This window comes from Oncorhynchus tshawytscha, linkage group LG01, assembly GCF_018296145.1.
Source record: "Oncorhynchus tshawytscha isolate Ot180627B linkage group LG01, Otsh_v2.0, whole genome shotgun sequence".
In the NCBI taxonomy this organism is placed as follows: domain Eukaryota; kingdom Metazoa; phylum Chordata; class Actinopteri; order Salmoniformes; family Salmonidae; genus Oncorhynchus; species Oncorhynchus tshawytscha.
Genome location: NC_056429.1, coordinates 32,134,453 through 32,146,227, shown reverse-complemented (window position 1 = coordinate 32,146,227; position 11,775 = coordinate 32,134,453). Strand labels below are relative to the sequence as shown.

Here is an 11,775-nt window from a genome sequence, read left to right as displayed (position 1 = left end):
GCAGACGCTTTTATCCAAAACGACTTAGTCATGCTTGCATACATATTACATTTGGGGGACCCTGGGAATCGAACCCACAACCCTGGCGGTGCAAGCACCTTGCTCTACCAACTGAGCGTTGGTATGTTAATTATTCCAACAAGGTTCATGTTGATTGTGGTTGGCACACTATTGCACACAAAGGAAATAATATATGGGGATAGGATGCAGATGAGTTTAGGTTCTTAAACTCAGGTCTCTAAGCTTAGGTTAGAACCTTAATTTAGAGAGGATGCAGTTGCATATGATCACTTCTAACTGAAATGCTGATGCATGTGTGTTGATGTATTCCTTCATATTCACTGTTAAATGCCAGCATTCATTCATTGTCTGGAGTCTCAGTTGGTGCTGTTAGCTGCCTTTGCAGTGCTGTGATTCATGGCTTATGCACAGACATATGGGGGCTGAAGACAAGGGAGAAGAGAAGCAGTCACTGAACCGTCCTCAGCTCCCATCCCCTGCTCAGACAGATAGAGCTAAGTATGACACTAAGACAGGTATGAAGACTAAACTAACGGCTGGCTCACAGACAGTGTGCTTTAGCCTACAGGTATTTATTTTGGTGAGATACATTCGCTTATTCCTCAAATGTCGCCTATTCACCTGCCCCTCCTGAAAGAGATCACATCAGTAAAATGAATAATATATTTAAAACGTCATGAGAAAATAAAGACTTAAATATCCTCAGCCAATACATCTAGGAATCCATAGCTGTGGGCTATTTCACTGTGATAAGGTAGCCGCTGTCTCCAAAGCGCTTGTTACCATTCGCGCCACGTCAACGGTGACGGTCTTAAGAATATCCTTCTTTCGTAGCTACTACAGAGGGTTACTTGTGTTTTAAACATGTGACTGGGTGAAAAAGGGGGTAAAAGGGAGAGAGGAGAGCTAAAAAAGACCGTGTCTGCTGTTTCACCTATTGAAATTTGGCTCTCCCATTCTCTGACAGCGCTGCGGAGTAGGCGGGTCAAGCAGAGCCCGGTGCTGGCGTGGACTTTATAAAATAATATTTAACCACTGGCCAGAGATACTTAAACATCCGGTGAAGCAATACCCACCTGCATTCCTCCGTAGTTGCCTTCCTGCCAGTCGCCCACTGGTGTTTCTAACCCGAGGCGCACACGCATTCCCCCACCAAGCGGAATTGCGCCCGCTCTCTCCGTGGATACTTTAATTTAGTAATTATCCCCGGAAAGGTCAAAAACTCTGCTTCCAGGAAGGTTAAAGTACCTCTATGAAAAGCTTTTTTCTACCGAACTTCCTCAGTGGGCCGGAGCGATAAGAAGGATTGCTAAGGCGCAGCGCAGCCCGACTTGTCGAATCGTTTTCCTTCTATTGCTCATCGGATGTTGTGGAGTTTTGTGGGTCTCGTCCAATTCATAACTCATTCACACCGATGAACGTTTTGGCAGTTCTATGGGCATATCCGCTGATTCAGCAAGATAATGGGAGACGCTGAGTTTAACTTTGTCTGCTGTTCTGAATCGCGGTGAGTTGAGATATCCATCTTTCATAAGACCTATTGTTAGTAAGCCTGGAAAGAGCTTAGTTTTTTGTTACGTAATGGTTTGCATTTTCCTAAAATTGCATGAACACTGTCACGCAATGTAGGGACAGATTGGTTAGACCTATAACTGAATTCCAGATGTAGCCAAACCTTGAAAATAGCATGATGTCCTCTCTCTTACACACACACACAAACAGTGCCACCTCTGCCTATAGCCAGACTACGTCCTGCACTTAGGGCCCCGGTGGCGATAGTTGGCCACCTACTAAAACATTCATAAAAAGAAACTTACCGTTGAGAGATAGCATAGCAGAATACACAACGTGCCATTTCAAACGTTTTTTTTAAATCTTGTTATGTCAGTCACTGACATAACGAGGTGGCTAGAGATGGTTCTACTCACACACCATCTGTCTCCTTGCACACACGCAGACATACACAACATTGGTATGCACCTTTACATGCATGCACACTGATTCACCCCCCCTCCTTCTCTTTTTTCACTCCTCCTTGGGACCAAGTCTATATCCCTGAGGGTGTATTGGCTAGTCTGCAGAGCAGAGCAAAGCAGAGCTGGGGATCAGATCTCTAACACTGATGTGGTGTGAGCAAGTCTGCCAAGTGCTAGCCAGTCAGTCAGGCAGAACCAGCAGCTTCCAGACATCCACAAACAATTTTGCCTCTGATTTCATAATTATACACTTCACCCTCAAGCTTTTCAAAACCTGCATTGATTCCCATGGCTTTGAAAGCAGGGAAAGAATGTCATGAAAGCCAAGCACCCTCAATCCACAAACACCACTGTAAATGTTGCTCCTAAATCAAAATATAACAACTTGGCATTGATAAATTGAATGAACCCAGTAAAGCACAATGACATAACATTATACATTTGTGCTGCTCTTGAATAGGGATATTGTGGTCATTGTGGATTTAGAGTATTTCAATGTATTGAAATGGTTTATATAGTCAATTTGATCCCTTTCAGATAATTATACTAAATACTGCATACCAAATACTTTATACTATTGCATATCTAGCTTGCGCTAATCCTGACTTGACGTAACATAAATCAATGTTTGGTAAATATACCAAAATAATAGACATTCACTCATCTGGCAGTTGTCAAACAGACAATGGTCGACGAATCTTGTTTCAAAGAAATGAAATGGTGTATCTTTGCCTATGGAGAGTCTATGAAAGTGATGAGTGAACTTGGTTAATACGTGAGTCATATCTGAAGATATTGTAGAGCTAGATCTATATGATGGAGATGTAGTGATGTCTCTGGTTAAGGCTCCATTGGGTGAACTTATGTCAGCTTTGGTTTATCACTACAATTGGAGGGAGTCAGTACTGTCATATTCTATGAGTCTCTCACATTAGCTGTTAGCTCAGAGAGCCCTAGAGTCAAATCATTAGAGGATTTTTAGCATTGAGTGCTAAAGCCTCTGTGTGTACAGTATGTGACCTGCAAGGGAATGGGCTCTATGAACCATCTTCAGGACGTACCACATTAAAGTGTTTGTGTGTGTGACTGCGTATGAATGTGTTCATGTAACTTCTCCATAGAATTGGTGCAGGCCCAGCTCCATAAAGGGTTCAATCTCTTGTTCCTTTGTGGACGCCATGGGGTAATTTATCTCCAGAGACTGTATAAAGAGTGAGTCCATTGCCACGGCCAGACTTAAGAGCTGAATGCTGCATTCATGTCCTGTGGTGTATAGTGAGAGATCTTGGTTGCCCAACTGTACCCCGTCAACATTATATACAGTGCCTTGCAAAAGTATTCATCCTTCTTGGCGTTTTTCCTATTTTGTTGCATTACAACCTGTAATTTAAATGTATTTTTGTGTGGGATTTCATGTAATGGACATACTCAAAATAGTCCAAATTGGTGAAGTGAAATGAGAAAAAAAAACAGAAGAGTAGTGCGTGCATGTGGTGTAACCACGCCAGCCCAGGACCTCGACATCCAGCTTCTTCACCTGGGGGATCATCTGAGGGAGGGTGCTGAGGAGTATTTCTGTCTGTAATAAAGCCCTTTTGTGCGGAATACTCATTCTGATTGGCTGGGCCTGGCTTCCTAGTGGTTGGGCCTGGTTCCCAAGTGGTTGAGCCTATAACCTCACAGGCTCACCTATGGCTGCACCCCTGCACAGCCATGTGAAATCCATAGATCAGGGCCTCCTGAATTTAATTAAATTGGCTGATTTCCTTATATGAACTGTAACTAAGTAAAATCTTTTAAATTGTTGCATGTTCATGTTTTTAATTTATGTTTTTGTTCAGTATAGCATTAGCAAAATCAACAGCTATTGTTTCAATTCAACCTCTGGTTCATCTCAAATGTAATGATATTTAGTGATGTTGATTTGTGTTTGGTTGTCAACACAACCAAATATCAACATTTGAAGTGGATGTACAGTTGAAGTCGGAAGTTTACATACACCTTAGCCAAATACATTTAAACTCAGTTTTTCTCAATTCTTGATATTTAATCATAGTAAAAATGTCCAGTCTTAGGTCAGTTAGGATAAACACTTTATTTTAAGGAGGTGAAATTTCAGGATGATAGTAGAGTGATTTCTTTCAGCTTTTATTTCTTTCATCACATTTCCTGTGGGTCAGAAGTTTACATACACTCAATTAGTATTTGGTAGCATTGCCTTTAAATTGTTTACCTTGGGTCAAACGTTTCGGGTAGCCTTCCACAAGCTTCCCACAATAAGTTAGGTGAAATTTGGCCCATTCCTCCTGACAGAGCTGGTGTAACTGAGTCAGGTTTGTAGGCCTCCTTGCTTGCACATGCTTTTTAAGTTCTGCCCACAAATGTTCTATAGGGTTGAGGTCAGGGCTTTGATGACCACTCCAATACCTTGACTTTGTTGTCCTTAAGCCATTTTGCCACAACTTTGGAAGTATGCTTGGGGTCATTGTTCATATGGAAGACCCATTTGCAACCAAGCTTTAACTTCCTGACTGATGTTTTGAGATGTTGCTTCAAAATATCCACATAAATTTCCCTCTTCATGATGCCATCTATTTTGTGAAGTGCACCAGTCCCTCCTACAGCAAAGCACCCTCCACAACATGATGCTGCCACTCCCGTGCTTCACGGTTGGGATGGTGTTCTTTGGCTTGCAAGCCTCCCCCTTTTTCCTCCAAACATAATGATGGTCATTATGGCCAAACATTTCTGTTTTTGTTTCATCAGACCAGAGGACATTTCTCCAAAAAGTACGATTTTTGTCCCCCATTTGAGTTGCAAAAACGTAGTCTGGCTTTCATCTCTAGGAGACAGAAGGTGTCTCCTTCCTGAGCGGTATGACAGCTGTGTGGTCCCATGGTGTTTATACTTGCGTACTATTGTTTGTACAGATGAACGTGGTACCTTCAAGGGTTTGGAAATTGCTCTCAAGGATGAACCAGGCTTGTGGAGGGCTACAATGTTTTTTCTGGGGTCTTGGCTGATTTCCTTTGATTTTCCCATGATTTCAAGCAAAGAAGCACTGGGTGTGAAGGTAGGCCTTGAAATACATCCACAGGTACACCTCCAATTGACTCAAATGTTGTCAATTAGCCTATTACAAGCTTCTAAAGCCATGACATAATTTTCTGGAATTTTCCAAGCTGTTTAAATGTACAGCCAACTTAGTGTATGTAAACTGCTGACCCACTGGAATTGTGATACAATGAATTATAAGTGAAATAATCTGTCTGTAAACAATTATTGGAAAAATTACTTGTCATGCACACAGTCGATGTCCTAACTGAGTTGCCAAAACTATAGTTTGTTAACAAGAAATTTGTGGAGTGGTTGAAAAACAAGTTTTAATGACTCCAACCTAAGTGTATGTTAACTTCCGACTTCTTCAACTGTATTCACCCCATTTCGTATGAAGCCCCGAAATAAGATCTGGTTTACCTTCCGAAGTCACATAATTAGTTAGATTGCACACAGGTGGACTTTAAGTGTCACATGATCTCAGTATATATACACCTGTTCTGAAAGGCCCCAGAGTCTGCAACACCACTAAGCAAGGGGCACCACCAAGCAAGCGGCACCATGGAGACCAAGCAGCTCTCAAACAGGTCAGGGACAAAGTTGTGGAGAAGTACAGATCGGGGTACTAAAATCTCGACTGCATCATATCCGGCCATGATTGGGAGTCCCATAGGGCGGCGCACAATTGGCCCAGCGTCTTTGGCCGGGGTAAGCCGTCATTGTAAATAAGAATTTGGTCTTAACTGACTTGCCCAGTTAAATAAAATCGTTGGGTTATAAAACAATATCTGAAAAAATTTAAAGAATATGGCACCACAACAAACCTGCCAAGAGAGAGCCGCTCACCAAAACCCAACACCCAACACCTCTCATCTCAACACCTCTAAACCCAACACCTCTCATCACCCCGAGAATACCATCCCTACAGTGAAGCATGGTGGTGGTAGCATCTTGCCGTGGGGATGTTTTTCATCGGCAGGGACTGGGAAACTGGTCAGAATTGAAGGAATGATGGATGACACTAAATACAGGGATATGCTTGAGGGAAACCTGTTGAAGTCTTCCAGAGATTTGAGACTGGGACAGAGGTTCACCTTCCAGCAGGAAAATGACCCTAAGCATACTGCTAAAGCAACACTCGAGTGGTTTAAGGGGAAACATTTAAATGTCTTGGAATGGCCTCGTCAAAGCCCAGACCTCAATCCAATTAAGAATATGTGGTATGACTTACAGATTGCTGTGTACCATCAGGAACCTATCCAACTTGAAGGAGCTGGAGAAGTTTTGCCTTGAAGAATGGGCAAAAATCTCAGTGACTAGATGTTCCAAGCTTATAGAGACATGCCTCATGAAACTTGCAGCTGTAATTGCTGCAAAAGTTTGCTCTACAAAATATTGACTTGGGGGGTGAATAGTTATGCACGCTTAAGTTCAGTTTTTGTCCTATTTCTTGTTTGTTTCACAATAAAACAATATTTTGCATCTTCAAAGTGATAGGCATGTTGTGCAAATCAAATGATTCAAACCCCCCCCCAATTTTAATTCCAGGTTGTAAGGCAACAAAATTGGAAAAATGCCAAGGGGTGAATACTTTCGCAAGCCACTGTAGACTAGTCTGACCGTCTCCTCGCTATTTAGAGGCCTATAATAGAAGCAATGCAGATTGGAGAGAGCATAATAAAGCTCACACAAACACTGGCAAACACTCACGTAATCCCACAAACCCGTACACAGATTTGCACAGACACGCACACGCATGCACACACACACACACACACACGACATCAATAACTGATGCGGATTTCTCAATGGCCTGTTCATCTGCTCCTGAGATATTTTCAGAGATCAGATGAGACATGTGAGATGGCACCGTGTTCAAATGACCGTGTGATGCTTCAAGGGTGTGTCTTCCTTAAAGAACCCACATCTTCTTTTCTGTACAACACGTTGATATATCAGCTGATGTATACTATGTACTATATACTGTAAATACATTTGATTTGATTTCTTTAAGGCCTGCTGCTAACAAGCACACAAATTAATGAATCACACGTGAAACACTGCTGAATCAATTTTATCACATCAAATATCCACAGTGGAGATAAAAAAGAGAAGATGGAGACAGGAGAAGAAAGAGATAATCGAAGATACTTAAAGAGAGAGAGATACAGGAAGAAACGGTGGACAAACAGGCAGCAGGCAGGCAGGTTTTGGTAAGAACATGGGGTTTTGTCAGGGTTGGGTAGGTTACTTTCTAAATATAATCTGTTACAGTTACTAATTGTAATCAGTAACGTAACTTTTGGATTAACCAAACTCAGTAATGTAGTCTGATTTATTTTTTTGATTTCTCTTAAGAGGCATCAGAAGACACATTTATATTACCAATTCAATAATATCTATTGCAGGATAAATCAATGCATAGCTGGCCATTAATGGATTTGCATTTTACTTTATGGGTTGGTTATGTATAGGCTTCTTCAAATCCATTTGTTTTCTACTACTAAATCTGTCAGATTGTCAGTCATTCCATTTAATTGAATACCCATTGATCTTCAAGAATATAATTTGGAAATATCGATCAGACATTGTTTTACATGAGCATATCCCAAAAACTAAGGATTTATTAGCCTACTCTGTTGTTTATTTTGTCATAGAGGACTGATTGGGCTCATTGCTTCAAGATGAAAAATAAATGCTCTCATGGAATGTCATGCTTTGAGCCCTTCTGAAAAGTGCTATTTGCATGTGCAAAATGTATGCCATGTGCTGCATTTGTTATAGGCATATTGTTTATGTTTTTGTTGGTGACACTTTGAAATATCAATCATTTGCAGCTGTTGAAGTCTATCGAAGTGGGCGAGTTTGAGCATGTGTCCGTTTGGCCTATTGAAACACTTTTTTTATCAGCACGAATTAGATTGACCACTAAAAGCCCTACTCATGCTCTTCTTAAATGAAACTTGCTTTTGACAGTATGGAGCACAATACAACGGATGAGTTTAGATGGGAGGAACTTCCTCAAGCTTTTATTCCATAGGCACGAATCTGCACTATGCAGCTGTTGCAAAAGCTAATTTTTTCACTGGCTGTCCACTGGTCGAAAAAAATGATTGATAGGCAGCTTAAACTTCTTTAAATTCAACCATATATATATAGGATTAAAATACACAAACATTTGTGAACAGCCATCCACAACAACCACAATCCATAAGGCCAAAATAGCCAAATGAGAGAGCAGCAGTGTGATTCACATCAATGCGCTATGTAGATCAATCTGATTCAGGAAACAGCAGAGGGAGCACACCTGCCCTCCAGGACAACTACAGCACCCAATGTCACAGGAATGCCAAAAAGATCATCCAAGGACAATAACAATCTGAGCCACGACCTGTTCACCCTGCTTTCATCCAGAAGGTGAGGTCAGTACAGGTGCATCAAAGCTGGGACCGAAAGACTGAAAAACAGTTATCAGAAGGCCATCAGACTGTTAAATAGCCATCACTAGCCGGCTTCCACCCTGTTACGCAACCCTGCACCTTAGAGGCTGCTGTCCTATATACATAGACTTGGAATCACTTGCCACTATAATAATGGAACATTAGTCATTTTTTAATAATGTTTGCATACTGCATTACTCATCTCATATGTATATACCGTATTCTATTCCACTGTATTTATTCAATGCCGCTCCGACTTTGCTCAATATTGATATATTTCTTAATTCAATTATTTTACTTTTGATGTTTGTGAATTGTTTTTTTAGATACTACTGCACTGTTGGAGCTAGGAACACAAGCATGTCACTACACCTGCAATAAAATCAGCTAAATATGTGTATGTGACCAATACAATTTTATTTGATTTAGACAACAATAATAAGTGATATATGTATCACTTGTAGGCTACACCACTCCTGTCGTCCTTACGTCCAAGCATTTATTCAAGTTGGATAATCTTGGGATGTCGACAGCAGTCACACCATTGGAATACATACAGTAGCTTGTACTGTAGCCTACAAAAACCTATCCTGCTCTTTTCCTGCCATTCATCAAACACATTTGATTTCAGTCATCTTTGACATGTGGTCAGACTCACTCTGGTAGAAAAAACGTAAACCTACGCTTTTTTCAATGCTGATTTGAATGTCATTGAGAAGACAATATTGTGACAGTTTTTCATAAACATCCTTTCTGAATTTAAAAGTAATCCTAGAAGTAATAATTTTATTTGAAAGTATCTGTAATCTGAGTACAATATTTTTGCTGGAAAAGGGTTACAGTTTTTTATAGTCCGTTAACATGTCACGGATTACATATAAATCGGTTACTCCCCAACCCTTGGCTTTGTGGTGTATACCCACGGCCCATTATTTTATTATAATGAGCAAACTGGTGGATCAGTGGCGTAGCGGCCCTAACTCGTATCCGAGCCTGACGGAGAGAGAGGACAACAGAGAGAAAGGAAGACAATAGGAAAGATAGAGAAAATGTGAAGTGGGGAGAGAAGGTAGGAAAGAAGAGAGGATAGTAAAGGAGAGGAGAGCAGGACACAGAGAGATTGACTGATTAGGGCATTAAAACAAAGACGCCTCCAAGAATGCTTGGTAATTGAAAAAAATATATGATTCCAGGCAATGATGTGACATGTACAGTCACAAACCTTACCTCAATAACACAAACAAAATTATATTAGAAACGGGTGAAAAAGACAGGTAGCATGTGTTCTTGTAATTGCTGTCGTTACTGGTCAATCCCCAAATATGTTATTCTCCCTCTCTGACCTTCTCATTTTACATTTACAGTTTATATACACCTTAGCCAACTACATTTAAACTCAGTTTTTCACAATTCCTGACATTTAATCCAAGTAAAAAAAATCCCTGTTTTAGGTCAGTTAGGATCACTACTTTATTTTAAGAATGTGAAATGTCAGGATAAGAGTAGAGAGAATGATTTATTTCAGCTTTTATTTCTTTCATCACATTCCCAGTGGGTCAGAGGTTTACATGCACTCAATTAGTATTTCATAGCATTGCCTTTAAATTGTTGAGCTAGGGTCAAACATTTAGGGTAGCCTTCCACACGCTTTCCACAATAAATTGGGTGACTTTTGTCCCATTCTTCCTGACAGAGCTGATGTAACTGAATCAGGTTTTAGGCCTCCTTGCTCGCACATGCTTTTTAAGTTCTGCCTACACATTTTCTATGGGATTGAGGTCAGGGCTTTGTGATGGCCACTCCAATACCTTGACTGTGTTGTCCTTAAGCCATTTTGCCACAAATTTGAAAGTATGCTTGGGGTCATTGTCCGTTTGGAAGACTCATTTGCAACCAAGCTTCAACTTCCTGACTGATATCTTGATGTTGCTTCAATATATCCACATAACTGTCTTTTCTCATGATGCCATCTATTTTGTGAAGTACACCAGTCCTTCCTGCAGCAAAGCACCCTCACAACATGATGCTGCCACCCCCGTGCTTCACGGTTGGGATGGTTGCCAGCCTCCCCCTTTTTCCTCCAAACATAACGATGGTTATCAGTTCTACAATATCAGTTCTACGATGGCCAAACAGTTCTATTTTTGTTTCATCAGACCAGAGGACATTTCTCCATAAATAACAATCTTTGTCACCATGTGCAGTTGCAAACTGTAGTCTGGCTTTTTTATGTCGGTTTTGGAGCAGTGGCTTCTTCCTTGCTGAGCAGCCTTTCAGGTTCTGTCGATATAGGACTCATTTTACTGTGGATATAGATACTTTTATATCTGTTTCCTCCAGCATCTTCACAAAGGTCCTTTGCTGTTGTTCTAGAATTGATTTGCACTTTTCGCACCAAAGTAGACCGAACGTGTCTCCTTCCTGAGCGGTATCATGACTGCGTGGTCGCATGGTGTATATATATTTGTGTACTATTGTTTGTACAAATGAACATGGTACCTTCAGGCGTTTGGAAATTGCTCCCAAGGATGAACCAGGTCTTGGCTGAGGTCTATGAGGTATTGGCTGATTTCTTTTGATTTCCCCATGATGTCAAACAGAGGCACTACATTTGAAGGTAGGCCTTGAAATACATCCACATGTAGCTCTCCAGTTGACTCAAATGATGTCAATTAGCCTATCCGAAGCTTTTCTGGAATTTTCTAACCTGTTTAAAGGCACAGTCAACTTCGTGTTTGTCAAATTCTGACAGACTGGAATTGTGATACAGTGAATTATAAGTGAAATAATCTATCTGTAAACAATTGTTGGAAAAATTACTTGTCATGCACGGAGTAGATGTCCTAACTGACTTGCCAAAACTATAGTTTGTTAACAAGAAATGTGTGGAGTGGTTGAAAAATGAGTTTTAATAACTCCAAACTAAGTCTATTTAAACTTCCAACTTCAACTTGACATTTGGTCAATTAGCGGACTCTCTTATTCAGAGCAACTAGGGTTAAGTGCATTGCTCAAGGACACATTGTCAGATTTTATACCTAATTGGCTAGGGAATTCGAACCACACACACATACAGTAGCCCAAGTCTATCGCCCTCCACCATACCAAGTACTGTAAAGGGAATACCTATTAGCCCAGTTTCATCGGTTATTTTTACAGCTATTCACTTAGCAGAAATAATGCTTTTATTTAGGAGGAACCTTTTGGGCCTGCTTGTACCCGGCCACTGGCTCTCATTTTTAGATGAGGCCTGTGTGCTTTACTGAGATTTCTAGACGCTT

The 11,775-nt window shown here is 40.8% G+C and overlaps 1 protein-coding gene across 1 annotated transcript in view; it reads left to right on the top strand.

Annotated features, from left to right (window-relative positions):
• The first annotated feature begins 917 nt into the window (after positions 1–917).
• LOC112249528 (BMP/retinoic acid-inducible neural-specific protein 3-like) overlaps positions 918–11,775 on the top strand; it is an 87,520-nt gene continuing 76,662 nt past the window's right edge. The window contains exon 1 of the mRNA XM_024419338.1: positions 918–1,528. The gene's annotated coding sequence lies outside the window, so the exon portion shown is untranslated. The remainder of the gene's footprint in view (positions 1,529–11,775) is intronic.